Here is a 9,659-nt window from a genome sequence, read left to right as displayed (position 1 = left end):
AGGAGTAGGCGAGCTTGGTGGAGTAGGAGAGCTTGGGGGAGTTGGAAAGCTTGGGGGAGTAGGAGAACTTGGGGGAGTAGGAGAGATTGGGGGAGTAGGAGAGCTTGGGGGTGTAGGAGAGCTTGAGGGTTTAGGAGAGCTTGAGGGAGTAGGAGAGCTTGGGAGATTAGGAAAGCTTGAGGGAGTAGTTGAGCGTGGGGGAGTAGGAGAGCGTTGAGGAGTAGGCGAGCTTGGGGGAGTAGGAGAGCTTGGGGGAGTAGGAGAGCTTGGGGGTGTATGAGAGCTTTGGGGAGTAGGAGAGCATGGGGGAGTAGGAGAGCTTGGAGGAGTAGGAGAACTTGGGGGAGTAGGAGAGTTTCGGGGAGTAGGAGAACTTTGGGGTGTAGGTGAGCTTGGGGGAGTAGGAGAGCTTGGGCGTTTGTATAGCTTGGTGGATTGGAGAGCTTGGGAGATTGGAGAGCTGGGGCGATTGGAGAGCTTGGGGGAGTCGGAGAGCTTGGGGGAGTCGGGGAGCTTGGGGAATTCGGAGAGCTTGGGGGAGTCGGATAGCTTGGGGGAGAAGGAGAGCTAGGGGGAGTAGCAGAGCTTGGGGAAGTAAGAGAGCTTGGGGGAGTAGTTGAGATTGGGGGAGTCGGAGAGCTTGGAGGAGTACGCGAGCTGGCGGGATTAGGAGAGCTTGGGGGAGTAGTTGAGCTTGAGGGAGTAGGAGAGTTTGGGGGAGTAGGAGAGCTTGGAGGAGTAGGCGAGCTTGAGGGAGTAGGAGAGTTTGGGGGAGTAGGAGAGCTTGGTGGTGTATGAGAGCTTTGGGGAGTATGAGAGCATGGGGGAGTAGGAGAGCTTGGAGGAGCAGGAGAACTTGGGGGAGTAGGAGAGCTTCGGGGATTAGGAGAACTTTCGGGTGTCGGAGAGCTTGGGGGAGTAGGAGAGCTTGGGGGATTGGATAGCTTGGTGGATTGGAGAGCTTGGGGGTTTGGAGAGCTGGGGCGATTGGAGAGCTTGGGGGAGTAGGAGAGCTTGGGGGATAGGAAAGCTTGGGGGAGTAGGAGAGCTTGGGGGATTAGGGGAGCTTGGGGTAGTAGGAGACCGTGGGGGAGTAGGGGAGCTTGGAGGAGTAGGCGAGCTTGGGGGAGTAGGAAAGCTTGGGGGAGTAGGAGAGTTTGGGGTATTAGGAGAACTTGGGGGAGTCGGAGAGCTTGGGGGAGTCGGAGAGCTTGGGGGAGTCGGAGATCTTGGGGGATTCGGTGAGCTTGGGGGAGTCGGAGAGCTTGGGAGAGTCGGATAGCTTGGGGGAGTAGGAGAGCTTGGGTGAGTCGGAGAGCTTGCGGGTGTATGAGAGCTTGTGGGAGCAGGGTAGCTTACCGGAGTAGGAGAGCTTGCGGGAGTAGGAGAGTTTGCGGGAGTCGAAGAGCTTGCGGGAGTAGGTGAGCATTGCGGGAGTCGGTGAGCTTGCCCGATTAGGAGAGCTTAGCAGAGTTGGAGAGATTGGTGGAGTATGAGAGCTTGCGGGAGTATGAGAGCTTGCAGGAGTATGAGAGCTTGTGGGAGTGTGACAGCTTGTGGGAGTATGAGATCTTGGGGGAGAATTAGAGCTTGGGGGAGTAGGAGAGCTTGGGGGTGTAGGAGAGCTTGGGGGAGTAGGAGACCTTGGGGGAGTAGTCGAGCTTGGTGGAGTAGGAGAGCTTGTTGGAGTAGGAGAGCTTGGGGGAGTAGGAAAGCTTGGGGGAGTAGTAGAGCGTGGGGCAGTAGGAGAGCTTAGGGGCGTAGGAGAATTGGGTGAGTAGGAGAGCTTGGGGGAGTAGGAGAGCTTGGGGGAGTAGGAGATCTTGGGGGAGGAGGAGAGCTTGGTGGAGTAGGAAAGCTTGGTGGAGTACGAGAACTTGGGGGTGTAGGAGAGCTTGAGGGAGTAGGAGAGCTTGGGGGAGTAGCAGAGTGTGGGGGAGTAGGAGAGCTTGGAGGAGTAGGCGAGCTTGAGGGAGCAGGAGAACTTGGGGGAGTAGGAGAGCTTGGGGGAGGAGGAGAGCTTGGGGGATTGGAGGGCTTGGTGGATAGGGGAGCTTGTGGGATTGGAGAGCTGGGGCGATTGGAGAGCTTGCGGGAGTAGGAGAGCTTGGGGGAGTAGGAGAGCTTGCGGGAGTAGGAGAACTTGCGGGACTAGGAGAGCTTGTGGGAGTAGGAGAGCGTGGAGGAGTAGGAGAGCTTGGAGGAGTAGGCGAGCTTGGGGGAGTAGGAGAAATTGGGGGAGTAGGAGAGCATGGGGGCGTAGGAGAGCTTGGGGGAGTAGGAGAACTTGCGGAAGTAGGAGAGCTTCGGGGAGTTGGAGAACTTTGGGGTGTAGGAGAGCTTGGGGGAGTAGGAGAGCTTGGGGGATTGGAGAGCTTGGTGGATTGGAGAGCTTGGGGGATTGGAGAGCTTGGGCGATTGGAGAGCTTGCGGGAGTAGGAGAGCTTGGGGGAGTAGGAGACCTTGGGGGAGTAGGATAGCTTGCGGAAGTCGGAGAGCTTGGGGGAGTGGGAGAGCTTGGGGGAGTAGGAGTGCTTGGGAGAGTAGGAGAGCTTGGGGGAGTAGGTGAGCTTGGGGGAGTAGGAGAGGTTGGGGGAGTAGGAGAGCTTGGGAGAGCAGGAGAGCTTGCGGGAGTCGGAGAGCTTGGGGGAGTAGGAGAGCTTGGAGGAGTTGGAGAGCTTGGGGGAGTTGGATAGCTTGCGGTAGTAGGAGAGCTTGGGGGAGTAGGAGAGCTTGGAGTAGGAGATCTTGGTGGAGTAGGAGAGCTTGGGGGAGTAGGAGAACTTTGGGGTGTAGGAGAGCTTGGGGGTGTAGGAGAGCTTGGGGGAGTAGGAGAGCTTGGTGGATTGGAGAGCTTGGGAGATTGGAGAGCTGGGGCGATTGGAGAGCTTGGGGGAGTCGGAGAGCTTGGGGGAGTCGGGGAGCTTGGGGGATTCGGTGAGCTTGGGGGATTCGGAGAGCTTGGGGGAGTCGGATAGCTTGGGGGAGAAGGAGAGCTTGGGGGAGTAGGAGAGCTTGAGGGAGTAAGAGAGCTTGGGGGGGTCGGAGAGCTTGGGGGAGTAGGAGAGCTTGGAGGAGTAGGCGAGCTTGCGGGATTAGGAGAGCTTGGGGGAGTAGCTGAGTGTGGGGGAGTAGGAGAGCTTGGAGGAGTAGGCGAGATTGGGGGAGTAGTAGAACTTGCGGGAGTAGGAGAGTTTGGGGAAATAGGAGAGCTTGGGGGAGTAGGAGAGAATGGGGGAGTAGGAGAGCTTGGTGGAGTAGGATAGCTTTGGGGAGTAGGAGAGCTTGGGGGATTAGGAGAGCTTGGGGGAGAAGGAGAGCTTGGGGGAGTAGGAGAGCTTGAGGGAGTAGGAGAGCTTGGGGGAGTAGGAGACCTTGGGGGAGAAGGAGAGCTTGTTGGTGTAGCAGAGCTTGGTGGAGTAGGAGAGCTTGGTGGAGGAGGAGAGCTTGGGGGAGTAGGTGAGCTTGGGGGAGTAGGAGAGGTTGGGGGAGTAGGAGAGCTTGGGAGAGCAGGAGAGCTTGCGGGAGTCGGAGAGCTTGGGGGAGTAGGAGAGCTTGGAGGAGTTGGAGAGCTTGGGGGAGTTGGATAGCTTGCGGTAGTAGGAGAGCTTGGGGGAGTAGGAGAGCTTGGAGTAGGAGATCTTGGTGGAGTAGGAGAGCTTGGGGGAGTAGGAGAACTTTGGGGTGTAGGAGAGCTTGGGGGTGTAGGAGAGCTTGGGGGAGTAGGAGAGCTTGGTGGATTGGAGAGCTTGGGAGATTGGAGAGCTGGGGCGATTGGAGAGCTTGGGGGAGTCGGAGAGCTTGGGGGAGTCGGGGAGCTTGGGGGATTCGGTGAGCTTGGGGGATTCGGAGAGCTTGGGGGAGTCGGATAGCTTGGGGGAGAAGGAGAGCTTGGGGGAGTAGGAGAGCTTGAGGGAGTAAGAGAGCTTGGGGGGGTCGGAGAGCTTGGGGGAGTAGGAGAGCTTGGAGGAGTAGGCGAGCTTGCGGGATTAGGAGAGCTTGGGGGAGTAGCTGAGCGTGGGGGAGTAGGAGAGCTTGGAGGAGTAGGCGAGATTGGGGGAGTAGGAGAACTTGCGGGAGTAGGAGAGTTTGGGGAAATAGGAGAGCTTGGGGGAGTAGGAGAGAATGGGGGAGTAGGAGAGCTTGGTGGAGTAGGATAGCTTTGGGGAGTAGGAGAGCTTGGGGGATTAGGAGAGCTTGGGGGAGAAGGAGAGCTTGGGGGAGTAGGAGAGCTTGAGGGAGTAGGAGAGCTTGGGGGAGTAGGAGACCTTGGGGGAGAAGGAGAGCTTGTTGGTGTAGCAGAGCTTGGTGGAGTAGGAGAGCTTGGTGGAGGAGGAGAGCTTGGGGGATTAGGAAAGCTTGGGGGAGTAGGAGAGCTTGGGGGTGTAGGAGAGCTTGAGGGAGTAGGAGAGCTTGAGGGAGTAGGAGAGTTTGGGGGAGTAGGAGAGTGTGGGGGAGTAGGAGAGCTTGGAGGAGTAGGCGAGCTTGAGGGAGTAGGAGAACTTGGGGGAGTAGGAGAGCTTGGGGGAGTAGGAGAGCTTGGGGGATTGGATGGCTTGGTGGATAGGGGAGCTTGTGGGATTGGAGAGCTGGGGCGATTGGAGAGCTTGGGGGAGTAGGAGAGCTTGGGGGAGTAGGAGAGCTTGCGGGAGTAGGAGAGCTTGCGGGACAAGGAGAGCTTGTGGGAGTAGGAGAGCGTGGAGGAGTAGGAGAGCTTGGAGGAGTAGGCGAGGTTGGGGGAGGAGGAGAAATTGGGGGAGTAGGAGAGCATGGGGGCGTAGGAGAGCTTGGGGGAGTAGGAGAACTTGCGGGAGTAGGAGAGCTTCGGGGAGTAGGAGAACTTTGGGGTGCAGGAGAGCTTGGGGGAGTAGGAGAATTGGGGGATTGGAGAGCTTGGGGGATTGGAGAGCTTGGGCGATTGGAGAGCTTGCGGGAGTAGGAGAGCTTGGGGGAGTAGGAGACCTTGGGGGAGTAGGATAGCTTGCGGAGGTCGGAGAGCTTGGGGGAGTGGGAGAGCTTGGGGGAGTAGGAGAGCTTGGGAGAGTAGGAGAGCTTGGGGGAGTAGGTGAGCTTGGGGGAGTAGGAGAGGTTGGGGGAGTAGGAGAGCTTGGGAGAGCAGGAGAGCTTGCGGGAGTCGGAGAGCTTGGGGGAGTAGGAGAGCTTGGAGGAGTTGGAGAGCTTGGGGGAGTAAGAGAGCTTGCGGGAGTAGGAGAGCTTGGGGGAGTAGGAGAGCTTGGAGGAGTAGGAGAGCTTGGTGGAGTAGGAGAGCTTGGGGGAGTAGGAGAACTTTGGAGTGTAGGAGAGCTTGTGGGTGTAGGAGAGCTAGGGGGAGTAGGAGAGCTTGGTGGAGTAGGAGAGCTTGGAGGAGTAGGCGAGCTTGCGGGATTAGGAAAGCTTGGGGGAGTAGTTGAGCGTGGGGGAGTATGAGAGCTTGGAGGAGTAGGCGAGCTTGGGGGAGTAGGAGAGTTTGGGGGAGTAGGAGAGCTTGGTGGTGTATGTGAGCTTTGGGGAGTAGGAGAGCATGGGGGAGTAGGAGAGCTTGGAGGAGCAGGAGAACTTGGGGGAGTAGGAGAGCTTCGGGGAGTAGGAGAACTTTCGGGTGTAGGAGAGCTTGGGGGAGTAGGAGAGCTTGGGGGATTGGGTAGCTTGGTGGATTGGAGAGCTTGGGGGTTTGGAGAGCTGGGGCGATTGGAGAGCTTGGGGGAGTAGGAGAGCTTGGGGGAGTAGGAAAGCTTGGGGGAGTAGGAGAGCTTGGGGGATTAGGGGAGCTTGGGGGAGTAGGAGACCGTGGGGAGTAGGAGAGCTTGGAGGAGTAGGCGAGCTTGGGGGAGTAGGAGAACTTGCAGGAGTAGGAGAGTTTGGGGAAATAGGAGACCTTGGTGGAGTAGGAGAGAATGGGGGAGTAGGAGAGCTTGGTGGAGTAGGATAGCTTTGGGGAGTAGGAGAGCTTGGGGGATTAGGAGAGCTTGGGGGAGAAGGAGAGCTTGGGGGAGGAGGAGAGCTTGGGGGAGTAGGAGAGCTTGGGGGAGTAGGAGACCTTGGGGGAGAAGGAGAGCTTGTTGGTGTAGCAGAGCTTGGTGGAGTAGGAGAGCTTGGTGGAGGAGGAGAGCTTGGGGGAGTAGGAAAGCTTGAGGGAGTAGGAGAACTTGGGGGAGTAGGAGAGCTTGGGGGTGTGGGAGAGCTTGGGGGAGTCGGAGAGCGTGGGGGAGTCGGAGAGCTTGGGGGATTCGGTGTGCTTGGGGGAGTCGGAGAGCTTGGGGGAGTCGGATAGCTTGGGGGAGTAGGAGAGCTTGGGGGAGTCGGACAGCTTGCGGGAGTATGAGAGCTTGTGGGAGCAGGGTAGCTTACCGGAGTAGGAGAGCTTGCGGGAGTAGGAGAGTTTGCGGGAGTAGGAGAGCTTGCGGGAGTAGGTGAGCATTGCGGGAGTCGGTCAGCTTGCTAGAGTAGTAGAGCTTACCAGAGTAGGAGAGCTTGGTGGAGTATGAGAGTTTGCGGGAGTATGAGAGCTTGTGGGAGTGTGACAGCTTGTGGGAGTATTAGATCTTGGGGGAGAATAAGAGCTTGGGGGAGTAGGAGAGCTTGGGGGAGTAGGAGAGCTTGGGGGAGTAGGAGACCTTGGGGGAGTAGTAGAGCTTGGGGGAGTAGGAGAGCATAGGGGCGTAGGAGAACTAGGATGAGTAGGAGAGCTTGGGGGAGGAGGAGAGATTGGGAGCGTAGGAGATCTTGAGGGAGGAGGAGAGCTTGGTTGAGTAGGAGAGCTTGGTGGAGTACGAGAGCTTGGGGGTGTCGGAGAGCTTGAGGGAGTAGGACAGCTTGGGGGAGTAGGAGAGCTTGGGGGATTAGGAGAGTTTGGGGGAGTAGGAGAGTGTGGGGGAGTAGGAGAGCTTGGAGGATTTGGCGAGCTTGGGGGAGTAGGAGAACTTGGGGGAGTAGGAGAGCTTGGGGGAGTAGGAGAGCTTGGGGGATTGGAGGGCTTGGTGGATAGGAGAGCTTGTGGGATTGGAGAGCTGGGGCGATTGGAGAGCTTGCGGGAGTAGGAGAGCTTGGGGGAGTGGAGAGCTTGCGGGAGTAGGAGAGTTTGCGGGATTAGGAGAGCTTGGAGGAGTAGGCGAGTTTGGGGGAGTAGGAGAAATTGGGGGAGTAGGAGAGCATGGGGGAGTAGGAGAGCTTAGGGGAGTAGGAGAACTTGGGGGAGTAGGAGAGCTTCGGCGAGTAGGAGAACTTTGGGGTGTAGCAGAGCTTGGGGGAGTAGGAGAGCTTGGGGGAGTGGAGAGCTTGGTGGATTGGAGAGCTTGGGGGATTGGAGAGCTTGTGCGATTGGAGAGCTTGCGGGACTAGGAGAGCTTGGGGGAGTAGGAGACCTTGGGGGAGTAGGACAGCTTGCGGAAGTCGGAGAGCTTGGGGGAGTGGGAGAGCTTTGGGGAGTAGGAGAGCTTTGGAGAGTAGGAGAGCTTGGGGGAGTCGGAGAGCTTGGGGGAGTAGGAGAGCTTGGGGGAGTCGGAGAGCTTGGGAGAGTAGGAGAGCTTGCGGGAGTCGGAGAGCTTGGGGGAGTAGGAGAGCTTGGAGGAGTTGGAGAGCTTGGGGGAGTAGGAGAGCTTGGGGGAGTAGGAGAGCTTGGGGGAGTAGGAGAACTTTCGGGTGTAGGAGAGCTTGGGGGTGTAGGAGAGCTTGGGTGATTCGGAGAGCTTGGGGGAGGAGGATAGCCTCCGGAAGTCGGAGAGCTTGTGGGAGTCCGAGAGCTTGGGGGAGTAGGAGAGCTTGGGGGAGTAGGAGGGCTTGGGGGAGTAGTAGATCTTGGGGGATTAGGAGAGCTTGGGGGAGTAGGAGAGCTTGGGGGGGTAGGAAAGCTTGGGGGAGTAGGAGAGCTTGGGAGAGGAGAGCTTGCGTGAATAGGAGAGCTTGGGGGAGTTGGAGAGCTTTGGGGAGTAACAGAGGTTAGGGGAGTAGGAGAGCTTGGGGGAGTAGGAGAGCTTGGGTGAGTAGGAGAGCTTGGGGAAGTAGGAGAGCTTGGGGGAGTAGGAGATATTACCGCAGTAGGAGAGCTTACCGGAGTAGGAGGGCTTGGGGGAGTAGGAGAGGTTGGGGGTGCAGGGGGGCTCACCGGAGTAGGAGAGCTTGGGGGAGTAGGAGAGCTTCGGGGAGTAGCAGAGCTTGGGGGAGTAGTAGATCTTGGGGGAGTAGGAGAGCTTGGGGGAGTAGGAGAGCTTGGGGGAGTAGGAGAGCTTACTGGAGTAAGACAGCTTGCGGCAGTAGGAAGAGCTTGTGGGAGTAGGAGAGCTTGGGGGAGTAGGAGAGCATGGGAGAGTAGGAATGTTGTGGTAGTAGGAGAGGTTGGGGGAGTACGAGAGCTTACCGGAGTAGGAGAGCTTACCACAATAAGAGAGCTTAACGGAGTAGGAGAGCTGAACGGAGTAGGAGAACGTACCGAAATAGGAGAGCTTACCGGTTAGGAAAGCTTACCAGAGAAGGAGAGCTTACCGGAGTAGAAGAGATTACCGGAGTAGGAGAGCTTGGGGGAGTAGGAGAGCTTACCGGAGTCGGAAAGCTTGGGCGAGTAGGAGATCTTGGGAGAGGAGGAGAGCTTACAAGAGTAGGAGAGCTCACCGGAGTTGGAGAGCTTGGGGGATAGGAGAGCTTGGGGGAGTAGGAGAGCTTGGGGGAGTAGGAGAGCTTGGGGGAGTAGGAGAGCTTGGGGGAGTACGAGAGCATGGAGGAGTAGGAGAGTTTACCGGAGCAGGAGAGCTTGGGGGATGAGAAGAGCTTGTGGGAGCAGGAGAGCTTACCGCAGTAGGAGGGCTTTAGGTGTAAGAGAGCTTGGGGGAGTAGGCGAGCTTGCAGGAATAGGGGAGCTTGGAGGAGAAGGAGAGCTTGGAGTAGTAGGAGAGCTTGGAGGATTACGAGAGCTTGGAGGAGTAGGAGAGCTTGGAGGAGTAGGAGAGCTGACCAGAGTAGGAGAGCTTGGGGGAGTAGAAGAACTTACCGGAGTAGGATAGCTTACTGGAGTAGGAGAGCTTTACTGGAGTAGGAGAGCTTACCGGAGTAGGAGTGCTTAGCGGAGTAGGAGAGCTTACCATAGTAGGAGAGATTGTGGAGGAGGAGAGCTTGTGGGAGCAGGATAGCTTACCGGAGTAGGAAAGCTTACTGGAGTAGGAGAGCTTGGGAGAGTAAGAGAGCTTGGGGGAGAAGGAGAGCTTTGGGCAGTCGGAGAGCTGACCGGAGTCGGAGAGTTAACCGGACTAAAGAAAGCTTGGGGGAGTAGGAGAGCTTAGGTGTGTAGGAGAGCTTTGGTGAGTAGGAGAGCTTGGGGGAGTAGGAGAGCTTGGGGGAGAAGGAGAGCTTGTGGGAGTCGGAGAGCTTGGGGGAGTCGGAGAGCTTGGGGGAGTCGGAGAGCTTGAGGGAGTTGAAGAGCATGGGGGAGTCGGAGAGCTTGGGGGAGTCGGAGAACTTGCGGGAGTCGGAGAGTTTCGGCGAGTCGGAGAGGTTGGGTGAGTAGGAGAGATTGGGGAGTTGGAGAGCTTGGGGGAGTAGGAGATCTTCGGGAGTCGGAGAGCTGGGGGGAGTAGAAGAAATTGGGCGAGTAGTAGAACTTGGGGGAGTTGGAGAGCTTGTGGGAGCAGGGTAGCTTACCGGAGTAGGAGAACTTGCGGGAGTCGGAGAGC

The sequence above is a fragment of the Pristiophorus japonicus genome, unplaced genomic scaffold (genome assembly GCF_044704955.1).
Source record: "Pristiophorus japonicus isolate sPriJap1 unplaced genomic scaffold, sPriJap1.hap1 HAP1_SCAFFOLD_47, whole genome shotgun sequence".
In the NCBI taxonomy this organism is placed as follows: domain Eukaryota; kingdom Metazoa; phylum Chordata; class Chondrichthyes; family Pristiophoridae; genus Pristiophorus; species Pristiophorus japonicus.
The sequence above is the reverse complement of the archived record's forward strand: the minus strand, read 5'-3'. Positions refer to the sequence as shown.